Source organism: Eschrichtius robustus, chromosome 19 (genome assembly GCF_028021215.1).
Source record: "Eschrichtius robustus isolate mEscRob2 chromosome 19, mEscRob2.pri, whole genome shotgun sequence".
Classification (NCBI taxonomy): domain Eukaryota; kingdom Metazoa; phylum Chordata; class Mammalia; order Artiodactyla; family Eschrichtiidae; genus Eschrichtius; species Eschrichtius robustus.
In genome coordinates, this window is record NC_090842.1 from 56,530,961 (window position 1) to 56,549,318 (window position 18,358).

At 43.8% G+C, this 18,358-nt stretch overlaps 1 non-coding gene and 1 pseudogene across 1 annotated transcript; one reads left to right on the top strand and one right to left on the bottom strand.

Moving 5' to 3' along the window:
* Positions 1 to 1,286: 1,286 nt before the first annotated feature.
* On the top strand, positions 1,287 to 17,569 carry LOC137752424 (interferon lambda-3-like; annotated as a pseudogene).
* Positions 7,797 to 7,903, bottom strand: LOC137753992 (U6 spliceosomal RNA). The gene has a single exon (XR_011071671.1). It is a non-coding gene; the product is annotated as a U6 spliceosomal RNA (small nuclear RNA).
* Positions 17,570 to 18,358: the final 789 nt, after the last annotated feature.

The following is an 18,358-nucleotide window of genomic DNA, read 5'->3' on the forward strand; positions in this document are numbered from 1 at the left end:
CCTATAAACTGTGTAGCCTAGGGCAGATTACTTTACTTCTCTGTGCCTCAGTTTCCTCATCTGGAAAATGGGAAACATAAATAATATGTCTGAGTTAGGTCCTAAGACTATTCTGAGGATTAAGGGGGACAACACAAGTGACATATTTAGAACAGTGCCTAGTATAGGGTAAGCATTCAGATGTCACCACTGTGGTTTATGATTTCCCGCTTGTCCTGCTAAAGGCTCACCTCTGGTGCTCCCACTCCTGGAACTGCTCTCTCAGGTCGTCTGTGGACTCACACTCTCCTTCGCTGGGAGATAACAGTGGTAGCTCTTACTGTTGAGGTCTATTCCCCCATCCCTCGTGCTCTGGGCTGAGACCCCCTGCCGCCCTGCCGCTGTCCTCAGACCCACTCCTCTCTGAGGGACCAAGGCAGTAAACATTTGATCACCCAGGGCACACACTGGGGGCTCATTAACATATGATGAGAGAACAGATGAGAGAATCCTTAGGGACTTGGTGGGCATGGCTCCTGCCCCTCCAGAGGACCTGAAAGCTGGGACCTGCTGTAGCAAGCAAGGAGCTGGGGAAGCTTAAAGATGGGTACATGTGAGGGGCAAAGCTGAGCAGGACAGTGGGGTCAGGTGAAGGGGGACAGGTGATCAGTGAGAAGGAGACCCACAAAGTCAGGTTGAAGAGAGAGAGGTGAGGAGACACATTTGAGTGGCACAGGTGGCAGGCACAGGCAAGGAGCAAGTCAGAGAGGAGGAGAGTCCAATGGGCGTCCTAACTCTCCTGCCTCACGTGGCCGCCTCACCTGGCCTTTTCATCCGGCTCTCCTCCCCAGCCTCTATAACCTGTCTCCCCTCACCTTTCTTCCTCTCCTAACTTCCCTTCCACTCTCTCACCGTCCCAACTCCCTGCCCCCTTCACTCAACCTTCTCGACTGTTCTAATCCAGTTGTGGCTTCCCTCACTTGCCTTGCCCACCTTTCCCCTCTCAGTCACTCCTCACGGACCTCCCCTTCACCTTTAACCCTCCGCCTCTGTCTTTTTCATCTTTCCCTCTTCGCTTATTCCCCACTTGTCTCCTCTTCTGTATCCTTTTTGCTAGCAAGGTCTTCCTGTTTCCCACCCAGGGTGCCCAAAAGGCTCTCAGGGATTCTGGGCGCCCTGGGCAGGGTTGGGCAGGGCTGTGGACCTCAGGGCTGGGAAGGAATGTAGGGGCCGGGGAACTATTCAGACCTGCGCAGGAGGGATAGGCAAGAGGTGGGGAGGAGCGTGCAGAAAAGGCTGTGTAGGAGATGGAGGTTCCCTGGGGTTGCAACCTCGGGGTGGCATCCGACGTTCTGCAGGGCAAGCCGGTGGAGCCAGTCCACCTCCTCTACCCCCAGCGGAACCGAAGTGCCCCTTTCTGCCGTCTCCCAGCCTCTGCCCTTGAAAACGCGCCCCCCGTGTTTGCCCCTTGGGTCCCCTCCACACCTGCAGTGGGGCTCCTGAGAGACGCACCAGAGATTTCAAGGTGGCCCGGCAGGCACCGCGGGAGTGATGCGCAGTGGGAGGGGGGCTGAGACCCCAATCAGGGTCCCCTGATTCAGCCCCTCCCACCCCCACCTGGGAACTCGTGCCTCCCCTTTACTGCTTCCCCCAGACCTACCCTGACCACCCAGGAAAACGCTGGCCAGTTCCAGGAGCACTGCAAAGTGAGAAAAGCAAATTGCAGAAAAACATACGACTGATGCCACTTTTGTAAAACCAAAACGAGAATATGTGCATGAATCTGCATTTGATATAAGTGTACAGGAAAAGCTGTGAGTTAACAATGGTTATCTAAGGCGATTGGAGTAGGGCAGGAAGGGGCAGAAAGGGAGGTAAGAAAGAAAGGGGAAAAGGAGTATAAGCTGAACGGAAAAATGCGCATGGAATCATTTTTTTCTTTTAGTACATTTACTGCATAGTACATAAAAAAACAAAAATTTCTAAAATTTTACAATACTATAGACTTACAAGAAGTTGCAAAAATACTACAGAGAAGCTCCCTGTATCCATTATTACGTAACTATAGCACTGTCTCAAAACTAGGAAATTGACATTGTCACGATGCAATTAACTAGACCACAGACCTTACTGGGACTGGGACTTCCCCAGCTTTCCAATGCACTCTTTTGTTTGTTTGTTTGTTTGTTTTTGGACTTTTGTGTATAATTCGGTGACATTTTATCATATGTATAAGTACCACAATCAGAATACAGAATTATCTTCTCGCCACAGAGGAATGCCCAAGTGCCACCCGTTTATACAGTCATACCTTCCCTCCTCTTCTGTTACCCTTGACAACTACTAATCTGTTCTCTATCTCTATAATTTGTCATTTCAAGAATATTATATAAATGGAGTCCTATAGCATGCAACCTTTTGAGATTGGCTTTTTTCATTCAGCACAGTGCCCTTAAAATTCATCCAATTTGTGTATCACTAGTTCCTTCCTTTTTATTGCTGAGTACTCTTCCATTGCATGGATGTGACAACAAAGGAATATTAACCATTCGGCAGTTGAAGGACATACAGATTGTTTCTAGTTTGGGGCTACTACAAACTAATAATATTAACCAGTTTAGCTAGTATTAAATAGTTTAATGGGCTATTGAAGCTGCTATGAATATTCATATCTGATTTTTGTGTGAACATGAATTTTTATTTCTCTAGGATAAATGCCCAGGAGCGTGACTGCTGAGTCATGCAGTGTAAGCGTATGCTTTACTTTTTAAGAAATCTCCAACTGTTTTCTAGAATGGCTGTGCCATTTTACATTCCCATTAGCAATGTATGAGAGTTCCAGTTTCTTCTAATGCTCACCAGCATTTGGTCCTATCAGTATTATTATTATTATTAGCCAGGCTAGTAGGTGTGTAGTGAATGATGAATCATCATTTCGTCATGATTTTAATTTGCATAATTTTAATTGGCATTTTCCTAACGGCAAATGATGCTGACATCTTTTCTTGTGTTCATTTGCCACCTGAATATACTGTTTGGTGAAATGTCAATGTTTTCTGCCCATTTTCTAACTGGATTTTTTGACTTTTTAAAATTGATGACTTCTGAGGTTTTTAAAATATATTCTAGATACTAGTCCTTGTCAGATATGTGGTTTGCAAATATTTTCTTCCAGTCAGCTACTTATTTTCTCATCCTTTTAAATGAGCCTTTCACAGAGTAAAAGTTTTTAATTTTGATGAAGTCCAATTGATCCTTTTTGTTTTTTTAAAGGATCGTGCTTTTGGTGTCAAGTCTAAGAACTCTGCCTAATCCCGGGTCATGAAGATGCTCTCCTATGTTCTCTTCTAAAAATTTACAGTTTTACATTTTACATGAAGATCTATGACCTGTTCTGAGTTAATTTGTGTATAAGGTGTGAAGTTTAGGTCAAGGTTCATATTTTTGCCTACTAATGTCCAGTTGTTCCAGCACCATTTGTTAAAAAGACTATCCTTCCTTTTTGGATTGCTTTTCAATTTTTGTCAAAATTCATTTGGGCATACTTATGTGGCCCCATTTTTGGGTTCCCTACTCTGGTCCATTGATTAATGTGTCTATGCTTCCCCCAGTACCACACTGTCTTGATTACTGTCACTATCTAATAAGTCTTGAAATCAGGTAGTGTGATTCCTCTAACATTTTTTTTCTTTTTTAATATTGTTTTAACTGTTCTAGTTCTTTTTCTTTCCCATATAAATTTAAATATAATAATCCATGTAAATATAAATTTTAAGATAAGCTTGTGTATATATACTAAAAAAAATCTTGTTGGCATTTTGATAGGCATTGCATTGAATTACAAATCAGTTTGGGGAGAACTGACATCTTTCCTACATTGAGCATTCCTGTTCACTGTATGTCTCTACCTTTATTTATTTCTCCTTTGATGCCTTTCTATAAAAAGAGAAGAACAAACCTGATTCCATATCCGATCTATTCCTTTAGCTCTAACCCTTTGTGCTCTGTTGCCTCTGCTTAGTAATTCTGGCTCTGAACCTTTGTAAAAGAATGTTGCCTATAGCCTGAAATATACATGATAGCCCGTCTGACCTTTAAAGATATAACACCTTTCCATTCATATAGAGATTAAAAGTTGCAGGATAGAGAATAACGTTTGTCTTGTTGGAGGTTTATAGGAACATTGCAACCAGCCCTACAGTGAATAGCTGCCAGAAGGATTTCCCCACCAAGAAGCTTGCAACGAGGAACCACACCCCCTCCCTTTTTAGCATGAAAGGAGCCTGAATTCTAGCTCGGGTAAGATGGTTCTTTGGGACACGAGTCCACCACGCTTTCGGTCTGCTGGCTTTCCGAATAAAGCCCCTATTCCTTGCCCCAACTCATCTCTCGATTTATTGGCCTGTTTATTGGCCAGCAAGCCATATGAGCTTGGACTCGGTAACATTTCATCAGAATTTTGTAACTTTTAACATACAGATTCTATCCATATTTTGTTGACTTATATCTAAGTGGGGTTTTTTTAGCAATTGTAAGAGGTATCCTATTTTTAATTTTGATTTTCAATTGTTTACTGCTAGTATAAAGAAACATAATTCATTTCGTGTGTTTACCTTGTACCTTATTCTTGCTAAACTCACTTATTAGTTCTAGGAGTTTTTGTATTTTCCTGGTGTCTCTATACATACACATTCATGTCATCTACAAACAGTTTTATTTCTTCCCTTCCAATCTTCCTTTATTTCTTTCTCTTTTCTTCCTTCCTTCCTTCCCTCCCTCCCTCCTTTTTTCCTTCCTTCCTTCCTTTCTTCCTCTCTCCCTTCCTTCCTTTCTTCCTTTCTTCCTCTCTCCCTTTCTCTTTCTTTCTTTCTTTCTCTCTCTCTTCCTTCCTCCCTCCCTCCCTCTCTCTCTCCTCCCTCTCTCTCTCTCTTTCTCTCTTTCTTTCTTTCTTCCTTCCTTCCTTCTTTTCTTCCTTCCTCCCTCCCTCCCTCCCTTCCTTTCTTCCTTCCTTTCTTCCTTCCTTCCTTTCTTTCTTCCTTCCTTCCTTACTTTCTTTCTTTCTTTTCCTTCTTTCTTTCTTCCTTCCTTCCTTTCTTTCTTTCTTTCTTTTCTTTCTTTCTTTCTTTCTCCTTATTGTACTGCCTAGGATCTCCAGCACTGTGTTAAATAAGAGTGGTGAGACTTCACACTCATTAGGATGGCTGTTACTAAAAAAATAATAATAACAAATGATGGTAAGGATGTGGAGAAATTGGAACGCTTATGCACTGTTGGTGGGAATGTAAAATGGTGCCACTACTCTGGCAAATAGTATGGCAGTTCCTAAAAAAAATTTTAAACGCCATACCATCCAACAATTCCACTTCCGGGTGTATACCCAAAAGAATTGAAAGCAGGAACTCAAACAGATATTTGTACACCCATGTTCATAATAGCCTTATATACAATAGCCAAAAGATGGAAGCAACCCAAGTGTCCATTGCCAGATGACTGGATAAACAAAATGTGATATATACATATGATGGAGTATTATTCAGCCTTAAAATTGAAGGAAATTCTGACACATATCAACATGGATGAACCTTGAGGACATTATGCTAGTGAAATAAGACAGTCACAGAAGGACAAATACTGTATGATTCCACTTATATGAGGTGCCCCAGAGTAGCCAAATTCATACAGATAGAAAGTAGAATGTGGTTGCCAGGGGCAAGGAGTAAGGGAGAATGGGGAGTTATTGTTTCTTAGGTACAGAGTTTCAGTTTTGCAAGGTGAAAAGGGTTCTGTGGCTGGATGGCAGTGATGATAGCACAACAATGTGAATGTACTTAATGCTACTGAACTGTGCACTTAAAAATGGTTAAGATGGTAAATTTTATATTATGTGTACTTTACCACAATAAAAACAGCAAGAATGGTGAGAGTAGGCATCCTTACCTTGTTCCTGATTTTAGTGTGAAAAGCATTCAGTATTTCACCATTATGAGATTACCTGAATGTTTTTCACTGATTCTCTTTATCAAGTCAAAAAATTTCCTTCTATTCCTTGGTTGCTGAGAGTTTGTAATCAGAAATGGACGTTAGACTTTGTCGAAAGCCTTTTCTGCATTGACTGATATGATCACATGATTTTCTTTAATGTTTTAAATTTTTATACAATTTTAAAGGTTACTTTATGTGTACAGTTATTACAAAATATTGGCTGTATTCCCTGTGTTGTACAATACGTCCTTGAGCCTGTCTTACACCCAATAGTTTGTACCTCCCACTCCCCCTCCCCAATATTGCCCCTTGCCCCACCACTGGTAACCACTAGTTTGTTCTCTATATCTGTGAGTCTGCCTTCTTTTTTGTTATATTCACTAGTTTGTTGTATTTTTTAGATTCCGTATATAAGTGATATCATCAGTATTTATCTTTCTCTGACTTATTTCACTTAGCATAATGCCCTCCAAGTCCAACCATGCTGCTTCAAATGGCAAATTTTCATTATTTTTTATGACTGAGTAGTATTCCATTGTGTGTGTGTGTGTGTGTGTGTGTGTGTGTGTGTGTGTATCAATCACATCTTCATCATCCATTCATCTGTTGATGGAAACTTAGTTTGCTTCCATATCTTGGCAATTATAAATAAGGCTGCTATGAACATTGGGGTGCATGTACCTTTTCAAATTAGTGTTTTTGGTTTTTTTGGATATATACCCAGGAGTGGAGTTGCCAGGTCATATGATAGTTCTAGTTTTAGTTTTTTGAGAAACCTCTGTACTGTTTTACGCAGTGGCTGCACCAAATTACATTCCCACCAACAGTGCAGAAGGATTCCCTTTTCTCCACATCCTTGCCAACATTTGTTATTTGTGGTCTTTTTGTTGATAGCCATTCTGACAGGTGTGAGGTGATATCTCATTATGGTTTTGATTTGCATTTCCCTGATGATTAGCGATGTTGAGCACCTTTTCATGTGCCTGTTGGTTATCTGCAATTCCTCTTTGGAAAAATGTCTATTCAGTTCTTCTGCCCATTTTTTAGTTGGATTATTTGTTGTTTTTTTTTATGTTGAGCATATGAGCTATTTATGTATGTTGGATATCAATCCCTTATAGGTCATATCATTTGCAAATATTTTCTCCCATTCAGTAGGTTGTCTTTTCATTTTGTCAGTGGTTTCCTTTGCTGTGTAAAAGGTTTTGTGATCGTATGATTTTTTTCTCTTTAGCCTGTTAATATGGTGGATTCCATTGATAGATTTTCAAATATTGAAGCTGCATTCATGGAATAAATCTCTGCTTGGTCATTGTGTATGATTTTTTTTTTAATATAAAACATCTTTATTCACTTTGGATTACCATTCTTCCAGTAAGGTTACCTTTTTCTCCCTTAATTATGGTAAAAAATATACATATAGTAAAATTTGCCACTTTAGCCATTTTTTTATCTTTGGTATTTTTTTGTTTTTAGTTTTTTGTGGGTTTTTTTTGTTGTTGTTTGTTTGTTTGTGTTGGCTGTGCCACATGGCTTGTGGGATCCTACTTTTGCAACCAGTGGTGGAACCCAGGCCACCTGCAGTGGAAGCGTGGAGTCCTAACCACTGGACCGCCAGGGAATTCTGCCATTTAAACAATTTTTTTTTTTTTTTTTTTTTTTTTTTTTTTTTATGGCTGTGTTGGGTCTTCGTTTCTGTGCGAGGGCTTTCTCTAGTTGCGGCAAGCGGGGGCCACTCTTCATCGTGGTGCGCGGGCCTCTCACTATCGTGGCCTCTCTTGTTGCGGAGCACAGGCTCCAGACGCGCAGGCTCAGTAGTTGTGGTTCACGGGCCTAAAAATATGGAACGCTTCACAAATTTGCGTGTCATCCTTGCGCAGGGGCCATGCTAATCTTCTCTGTATCGTTCCAATTTTAGTATATGTGCTGCCGAAGCGAGCACTAAACAATTTTTAAGTGTACAATTCAGTGGCATTAGTGTAAACCATCACCACTATCTGTTTCCAAAACTTTTTCAACACCCCAAACAGAAACTCTGTACACATTAAGTAATAACTCCTCTGTCTCCCATGCTCCCAGACCTGGGTAACTGCTAAACTATTTTCTGTATCTGTGAACTTGCCTATCCTAGATATTTCCTATAAGTAGAACCACACCATATTTGTCCTTTTATGTCTGTCTTATTTCATTTAGCATAATGTTTTCAAGGTTCATCCATATTGTTGCATGCATCAGAATTTCATTCCTTTTTATGGCTGAATAACATTCCGTTATATGTATGTACCACATTTTGTTTATCCACTCATCTGTTCATGGACACTTGGCTCGTTTCCACCTTCAACTATTTTGAATAATGCTTCTATGAACATAGGCATACAAGTACTTTTTGAGTTCCTGTTTTCAATTCTTCTGGGTACGTACTGACTTTTTACATGTATTTTTATTGCTGGATAAAATTTGCTAAAGTTTTAGGTGTTTTTTTTTGGTCTATGTTTATGAGGGATACTGATCTTCAGTTCCCTTTTTTTTTTTTCCTCTATTTTTGTTATGTCTTTATCTGGCTTTGGAATGAAAGGCAATGCTGGCCTCATAAAATGAATTGGAAAGTGTTGCCTCCTCTTTAATTTTCTGGAAGAGTTTGTGAAGAATTAGTGTTAATTCTTCCTTAGATTAATATTTGGTAGAATTCTACAGTTAAACCATCTGGGCCTGGTGATTTCTTTCTTGGAAGCCTTTTAATTACAGATTAAATTTCTTCCATAGTTAATAAGATTATTTATATTACCTATTTCATCTTACGTGAGCTTTGGTAGTTTGTGGGTTTTGAGGAATTTGTCCTTTTTGTCTAAGTTGTTGAATGTATATGCATAGAATTGCTTGTAGTATTCCCTTATTTCTATTTTAATGTCTATGAGGTCTATAGTGATATCTCCTTTCATTCACGATAGTGGTCATTTGTGTCTTCTCTCTTTTTTTATTCTTCAGTCTTGCTAAAAGTTTATCAGTTTTACAATATTTTCAAAGAAACAGCTTTTTGTTTTATTGATTGTCTTTATTGTTTTTCTGGTTATTTTATTAATTTCTGTTCTTATCTTTCTTATTTATTTCCTTCTGTTTGCTTGGGCTTTTCTCTTCTTTTTCCAGTTTCTTGAGGATGCTTAGATTGTTGATTTGAGAAAATATTTTTCAAATATAAGCATTTAAGGCTACAAATTTCGCTCTACGCACTGCATTAGCTGTATCTCACATATTTTTATGTGGTGTATTTTCATTTTCATTCAGTTCAGTGTATTTTTTATTTGCTTTGAGATTTCTTCTTTGACCCATGGATTGTTCAGGAGTGTATTGTTTCATTTCCAAGTGTTTGAAAAATGTCCTGCTTTCTGTATTGATTCCAGTTTGATTCCATTGTACCCAGAGAATATATTCTACATTATTTTAATTCTTTTAAATTTGTTGAGGTTGGTTTTATAACCTGGGACATGGTCTATCTTGTTTAATGTTCCATGTGCCCTTTAAAAGAATATATAGTCTACAGTTGTTGGGTGGAATGTCCTACAAATGTCAGTTAGATCCTGTTGGTTGACGGTACTGTTCAATCTACTATATCCTTGCTGATTTTTGTGTCTAGTCATTCTGAGAGAGAGACTTGAAGTACTCAACTGTAACTGTGCATTTTTCTATTTATCCTTTCTATTCTGTTGATTTTTGCTTAAGCTCTGTACTTTGAAGCTCTGTTATTTGGTGTATACACTTTTAAGATTGTTTTGTCTCCTTGGTACATTGATCCTATTATCATTATGTAATGTCCTTCTCTGTCTCTGATAATTTCCTAAAGCCTACTTTATCTAGTATTTCTATTGGCACTCCAGCTTTCTATTGATTGTTATATCTTTTTCCATCCATTTACTTTTTTTTAAATTTATTTATTTTATTTATTTATTTTTGGCTGCGTTGGGTCTTCGTTGCTGCGCATGGGCTTTCTCTAGTTTCGGCAAGCAGGGGCTACTCTTCATTGCGGTGCACGGGCTTCTCATTGCAGTGGCTTCTCTTGTTGTGGAGCACGGGCTCTAGGCACGCAGGCTTCAGTAGTTGTGGCACTGGGGCTCAGTAGTTGTGGCTTGAGGGCTCTAGAGCGCAGGCTCAGTAGTTGTGGCACGTGGGCTTAGTTGTTCCGCGGCATGTGGGCTCTTCCCAGACCAGGGCTCGAACCCGTGTTCCCTGCATTGGCAGGCGGATTCTTAACCACTGCGCTACCAGGGAAGTCCCATATTCTTTCTTAAAGAATATTTTTCACTGGATAAGGAAATCTGGGTTGACAGTTCTTTTATTACAGCGTTTGAAAAATGGGTCACTTTCTCCTGGCCTCTATGGTTTCTGAAGAGCAATCCATTGTCAATCAAATTATTGTCCCCCTATAAAATGTAATGCATCTTTTCCCTCTGGTTTCTTTCAAGTTTCTTTCTTTGTCCTTAGTTTTCAGAAGTGTTTTTATGATGTTTCTAGATTTGGATTTCTTTTATTTATCCTGTTTAAGGGTTATTCAGCTTCTTGAATTTGTAGGTTTATATAGTTTGCTAAGTATGGGATATTTTTAGCCATTATTTCTTCAAAAATTTTTTTCAGACCCAGTTTCTTTATGTTTTTCTTCTGGAACTTCAATGATGTGAATATTAGATCATTTCTTATTGTCCCAAAGGTCCCTGAGGCTCCCTTTGTCCCAAAAGCTCCCTTTTAATTTTTAAAAATCTACTTCTCTTTTGTTTGGACTTCAGTCTATTTACTCTCTGTTGTGCAGAGTGGATAATTTCTATTGGTCTATTATCAAGATCACTGATTCTTCTCTCTCTCATCTTCATTCTTCTATTTACCGCTTCCAGTGAGTTTTATTTCAAGTATTGTATTTTTCAATTCAAAAATTTCCATTCAGTTCTTTATGTCTTCTGTTTCTTTGCTGAGACTTTCTATTTTTTAATTTGTTTCAAGAATGTTCATGATTGCTCCTTGAAGCATTTTTACAATAGTTACTTTAAAATTCTTGTCAAATAATTCTAATATCTGCATCATCTTGGTGTTGGTATCTACTTATTGGCTTTTCCCATTCTGTTTAAGATTTTCCTGATTCTTGAGATATCGAGTATAATGAATTATTTTCTTTTGTATCCTGGATATTTGGAGTATTATAATATGAGGCTCTAATTCCTTTCTTAAAATGTTACTGCCAGGGCAATAATCAGAGCTCTGTTTATACATTCCCAGTGCTGGTCATCTTGTACAGTGGCTGAATCACATTGTTTGGAGTTTTGGATAATTTGTTTTGTAGTAATTGTAACCAGATATGTATGTATGTATGTATGCATGTATGTATATATATGTGTGTGTGTGTGTGTGTGTGTGTGTGTGTGTGTGTATATATATATATATATATACCCATTTGTATATAAAAGGAGAGATTTTATATGTATGAATGTATGTGTGCATATATAATTATTTTGTTCTCTGGGCCACAGAGGCCTGGGAGCAGTAGAGTAAAAATGGCTGTGTAAAGTCCTTGGTGGCGTGGGGATTAAAGATGATAGATCCCAACCATAGTCTGGGGGTTCTGAGAGCTGGGCTGGATGTCTGAGATGTCTCATTCACATGGCTGGCAGTTGATGCTCAGTGAGGGTGGGAGCATGGTGGTCTCAGGTCATTCATCCTTTTCACATGGCAGCTGGCCTTCCCAAGAGAGAGATTCTCAAGAGAAACATGCAGGGACTTCCCTGGCGGTCCAGTGGTTAAGACTCTGTGTTTCCACTGCAGGGGGCATGGGTTTGATCCCTGGTTGGGGAATTAAGATCCCACATGCCCTGCGGCGTGGCAAAAAAAAAAAAGAGAGAGAGAGAGAGAACCACACAGAAGCTGCCTAAGTCTTTTCTGAATTAGACCCAGAGGTCATGCAGCACCTATAGTTACACGTGAGCCACTAGGTTGTATGATAAGGCCACCCAAGATGGCTGTTCTCTTGCTCTCTGTACATCCCCTGCTTGACCAGTCCCTGCTTCACCTACACCCTACTCACATGACTGACCCTTCCTCTAAATCATAGAGCTTAATCAGTAAACACCTACAGACTTGCCTCCAGTCCCAGCTAGTAATTGTTCTAATCTTTAGATCAGAATGTCTCCACCAAGACAGCTTATCCGAGGGGTGGTGAGGGGCCATGCTCCTCTGCTGGTTTCCCTGGTAACCGGTGAGCCAACCTGACATCAGTTCCCCCCCTCTAACTGGTAACCTCTCTCCCAAACCCCCGTAGCAAATACTGCTACCACCATGTCCTGCCCGCTGTCTGCCACACACGGTGGGGTGTCACTCCAAGACCTTGCTTCAGGAATGTAAGATCCCCCCATCCATTAAACCATTGATGTCTCTGTCACTGACTCTGGGCTCTTTCTTTGACCTTGAGGCTGGGCAGGTACAGGGCTTGCAGGCCTGCAGGATACAGCCCAACAAAGGTCAACCCAGATTGAAGGGAAGGGGACAGACCCACTTCTCGGTAGGGAAAGGGTCAAAGGTTTTGAAGACATGTTTTGAAACTGCTACAATCTGCTTTCTGGCCATAAAATATTTACATTCCTTCCACATGCAAAATTCACTCATCTCTCTCCTCAACCTCAAAAGTCTCATCTATGTTGCATCAGGCTCATAGTCAAAGCCTAGGACCTCATCATCTAAGTCAGAGCCAGGTGTTGAGGAGGCCACCCTATTGCAGGGGTACAGGATCTCTCGAGCACCTCCAAAGGGAGTGAAGCAGGTGCAACTATTTGGGAGAACAAGATGAGTATTTAGAACTGCACTGCCCATTATGGAAGCCACCAGCCACATATAGCAATTAGATTTAAATTAAGGGAAAAAGAGAAATTGAAAATTCAGTTCCTCCAACACACTAGCCAAATTTTAAGTACTCAACAGCCACATGTGGCTAGTAACTCCTGTATTGGACATTACAGATATAGAACCCTTCCATCATTGCAGAAAGTTCTACGGAATGGTGCTAACTAGACAATATAAGCACAGGTGTGCCCTGTGACTCAGAAATCTTACTCCTGAATAGGGATCAGGATTTAGTTTGGGATCTCCCAAAAGCATGCCCTGAGCAAAGGGTATAGGTAGTTTATCTGGGAGGTATCCCCAGAAAATACAAGTGAGTGGGAAACTTGGGACTGAAAGAGAAAAAAGCTGGGAGTTCCCTGGTGGCCTAGTGGTTGGGATTTGGTGCTGTCACTGCCATGGCCCCGGGTTCAATCCCTGGTCGGGGGCCTGAGATCCCACAAGCTGTGAGGCACAGCCCCCAATTTTTTTTTTAATTTTTTTTAAAGAAAGAGGGGAAAAGCCAATAAATGGTGCAGAGTGTGGACTAGAGTGAGGCAAGTGAGGCACCTAGGGCGCTTACCTGAACCTGAGCGGGGCTGGCTCCTTAAATTTTGCACCCTAGACACCTTGCTTCCTCACCCTAGTCCCAGCCCCGAAAGGGTGACCACTGTGAACAACTAGAGCTCATTGGTACCCAGGACCCTCTAAGGAGTTGAGAAATCATGTAGAACATACCTCAGAATTGACTCACTGAGGAAAAGGGAAGCAAAAGTATTTAATCACAAACTCCTGACCCTCACTGGTTGAAGACTGCCCCTGGGGAATTAATCCTGGCACTTCCAATCTGTTCTGCATGCCCACAGGAGAAAGACCTCAGAGGGAGAAGCAGAAAGATACGGGCACATGAGGTGGGAAGCTGGCAGCGCGTGTGGGAACCAGATGTACAAGTGAGAGAGAAAATGAGCTGAAGCAATATGGTGGGGGCACCCGCCTGGGGCTACAGCAGCCTAGAAAACCTCCCGCAGAGAGGATGTGTGTGAGCCTTATGGTGATAGGGAGCTGGAGGCAACCTAAATGTCCGTCACTGGAGGAATAAATAAGTGAAGGAGTGCTGTGGGCACAGCATGGAATACAACACAGCAGTTAGAACCAGAGAGCTTGGGGGCTCCCTGGGCTCCCCTGGTGGCGCAGTGGTTGGGAATCCACCTGCCAATGCAGGGGACACGGGTTTGAGCCCTGGTCCGGGAAGATCCCACATGCCGCGGAGCAACTAAGCCTGTGAGCCACAACTACTGAGCCTGCGCTCTAGAGCCCGCAAGCCACAACTACTGAGCCTGCGTGCTGCAACTACTGAAGCCCGCGAGCCTAGAGCCCATGCTTCGCAACAAGAAAAGCCACCGCAGTGAGAAGCCCGCGCACTGCAATGGAGAGTAGCCCCCGTTCGCCACAACCAGAGAAAGCCCGCGCGCAGCAACGAAGACCCAACGCAGCCAGAAATTAAATAAATAAATAAATTTATTTAAAAAAAAAAAAGAAACAGAGAGCTTGATGTACACCACTACATGGAGACACCTCAGAAACATACTGTTAAATTTAAAAAAAGAGGGGGAAGAAACAGAACAAGATTTATAGCCCAATCCCATTTATGTAAATTGGAGACATATACACACACAAAATCACAAAGTATAAAGATATATCTTCGCAGCTATGTATCAAGTGCATTTAAGTTGGGTGTCTGTGAAGGGGAGGGATGGGATAGGGATTGGGTATGAGGCTGGGGGTAAAACCTTAGGGGGTCTTTCATGGGCCAATTGTGATTCTATATTATGATCCGAAGAGTATGATTAGTATCTTTCTGCACCTAAGGGCCAAGAAAAAAATACAGGAATGAAAAATATGAAGTGCCGGTACATCAGAGCAATTCCCTTCTCGCTACACAATGATTATCACCTCAGGGGACGATGATAGCAAAGCAACCAGACTCTGCCTGCCTTCTGGAAGCCCTCCTCACTGCCTTCTTTCCAGGCAGCCCCTCCAGTACCCAGCACGTGCTGTTGCCCCGCAAACGAGGAACTTCCTAGCCTTTCATGCTATCCAGAGGGAGAGAAAGGAAAGCTGGACGTCTGTGAGTCCCAGAGGTTCCCATCTTCTGCTTTGGCTGTACACAGAATAGGGAGTAATTGCGTGGGATTCCATTCAAACCCCAGCTCTGCCATTAAACACCAGTGGGACCTTAGGTTAAGTCACTTTACCCTCCTGTGCCCTAGTTCCTTCACTGGTAAAATGGGGGGTGATCATAAAAATAACTACTCACAGGAATGTTCGGAGCCTAATGTGAATGAGTTCGTGGAACACGCATAAACCAGTGGAGGAAGCTCCCTCTCTGCTTCTCCAGCAGCCCCGCCCACACACACCCCGCCCCAGCCCCTGCCCTGCTGTGACAGCTTCCCATTTCTCTTCCCGCCTCAGCCGCAGTCAGGGGCTCCCCAACATCCCAGGGTTTCCTAAACCAGGTTCAGGAACTTCTCAGGCTCCCTCCTGGGATTTCAGTTTCTCTTTCCTTCTGGGCGTAGCTCTGAGCTCACCTGGCTCCAATACCTGTCAACTCACCTGGCTCAGCAGCTGGCCCCATCCACTCATGCCTTTTAAAGTCAAAGCCCTCAGCCAGGGTTGCGCGTTTAGCCTGGCTAAAAAGCACAGCTGGGGAAGCAGTTTGCGATTTGGCCATGGCTGCAGACTTGATGCTAGTTCTGGTGACAACCATGGGGCTGGGCTTGGCTAGACCATGTCCTGTCCCCACCACAACCAGGAAGGGCTGCGGCATTGGCATGTTCAAATCTCTGCTGCCAAGCAAGCTGGTGGCCTTCAAGAAAGCCAAGGATGGGAATTCCCTGGCAGTCCAGTGGTTAAGGCTCCACGCTCTCACTGCCAGGTCCAGGTTCGATCCCTGGTCAGAGAACCAAGATCCCACAAGCCGCGGGGCACGGCCAAAAAAAAAAAAAAGCCAAAGATGCCTTCGTAAGTCCCTGTTGTGGGCTAACCTCTACCCCTTCTACCATAGCCAAGCTGCTGCCCTGCTACTGTTGGCCTAACCTCTATCCTCCTGCTACACGGGCTAGCCTCCAGCTTTTCGGCTATGACTAACATCTATTCTCTCTGCTGTGGATTAAACTCAAGCCCTCCTGCTAGACTTCACCCTTGCTGCTAGCCTCTGTCCCTCCCGTTGTGGGCTGAACTTGCCCTTGCTCTCTGAGAAGTGTCGCTCTTGCAGAAAGACTGGAACTGCAGCTCCCGCCTCTTCCCCAGGACCCGGGACCTGAAGCAGCTGCAGGTGAGTTGGGAGAGTCAGGCCCGCCTGCCCTCACCTGCCCACCCCGCTGCTCCGGCTCTGCAGGTGGCCCCTCATGTCCTTTATCTCACCTGTGCTTCCCTCCCTCTGGTCTCTCCTCATCTCTCCTGGGCCTCTGTGCCTCCCCAACTGCTCCCTTGACCCTGTCCCTCCCCTGGGTTCCTTTTTATCATCCCTCTGCCTGTCCTCACTTCCCTGTCTCCCCCACCTGTCCCTCTCACCTGCACTCTCACCTTGTTCCTTCTCACTCCTCTCTTCTTTTCTCTCCCGGCTCTGTCCCCAGCCTGTGCCCCTTGCCCTGCACACCTTGTCACCATCTACTCTCAACACTGATTCCCTCTTCCCCTCTCACCTGCCCTCCTCGCCGCTCTCACCTCTGTCCCTTGTCATCTTCCTCCGCTGATCTTTTCCCAGCAAACGTTCCTCCTTCCTCCACCCTCCTCACCTATGCAGCCAACTGTCCCACGCTCACCTACCTCCCAAACTGCTCTCTTCTCACCCGTTCCCTTCCCCGTCTCTTCAGACCTCTGTGACCTCCCCCATGAGTCACTTTTCATTTGTCCCCATTTCACTTTTTTACCTGTTGCCTCACTCTTCTCTTCCCTTATCATTCTGCCTCACCTGCATCCCCTTCATCTGCCTCCTTCCTCATGTGTTCCCCTCTCCTGTCTCCCTCTTACCTGTCCCATCACCTGTCCCCCTCATATGTCTCCTATCACCTGCCCTCCTCCCCTGTTCTCCCTACCTGTCCCCACTTAACTGGGCCTTCTTGCCTATCCTTCCTCACCTTTCCACCTCACCTGTTCTCTCTCACCTCTCCTCAGGTGTAGGAGCACGCCACAGCCTTGGAGGTGGAGCTGGCCCTGACACTGAAGGGTCCTGGGGACGGTGGCTAATTCATCCTTGGACCACATCCTGCACCAGCCACTTCACACACTGCACCACATCCGCTCCAAATTCCAGGCCTGTGTGAGTGCTCGGGGCACCGGGGCCATATCTGTGGTTTTGGGCGGATGAGACCTCACCCCTCTGTCCCAAGCCCTGTCTCACACACCACCTTCCTCTGTTCTCAGGTCCAGGCTCAGCCCACAGCAGGCTCCAGGCCCCAGGAGCTGCTTCCAGTGCTGGCTGCATCGGCTCCAGGAGGCCCCAGAGAAGGTGAGTGACCCAGGAAGAGGGTGGATGCCTGGGCCCTGGGCAAGGAGGAGGCTGACGCCCGGGCAACGGGGAACCACCTTCTCATCTCTCCCACAGGAGTTTCAAGATGGCCTCAAGGCCTCTGTCACATTCATCCTCTTCCACCTCCTCACTTGGGACCTGAATTGTGCTGCCAGAGGAGACCTGTGCATCTGCGAACTGGGACCTACCCCAGCCCATCTGGGAGCCCAGACCTTATTTATGCACTAACCCCAGCCCTGCCTTAAGTTATTTCTTCTCACCCCTGCAGCCCTGACTCAGATCTGAAAGAAATGTTTCTTTTTCTACTTTTATATAATATGCAGAAATAAACAGTAAGCAATTGGAATCTTCTGTGATAAGTGAATCTTTGAGTGTGTGTGTGTGTGTGTGTGTGACTGTGGGCCTGTGACTGAGTGTGGATGTCTGCGTAGTGCAGGCAAAATTGATGACAGGTTGCATATATTTGCGTGTGCCTGACTTCTGTGAATGTGTATGTATATGCATCCAAGTGAGTATCTGCCCGAACCTGAGTCCAACTGAAGATGTATAACAACATATTCATGCCCACGTGTGTGTAAGTGTGTGTGTATTTATGCACATGTTTATATATCTCTCCCTGTCTGTGTGAACTGTATATCTCTTTTTTCCATATGTACCTAGGACAGATGGAAGTCTATATCAGTCAGGATGCTTTATCCTATAATGTGTCAGAAACCCAACTCAAATGGATAGAACAAAAATGAATTTATTATGTCACAGTAAAAAGTGCATTGGGGGGCTTCCCTGGTGGCACAGTGGTTGAGAATCTGCCTGCCAATGCAGGGGACACGGGTTCGAACCCTGGTCTGGGAAGATCCCACGTGCCGTGGAGCAACTGGGCCCGTGAGCCACAGTTACTGAGCCTGCGCGTCTGGAGCCTGTGCTCCGCAACAAGAGAGGCCGCAATAATGAGAGGCCCGCGCACCGCGATGAAGAGTGGCCCCCACTCGCCGCAACTAGAGAAAGCCCTCGCACAGA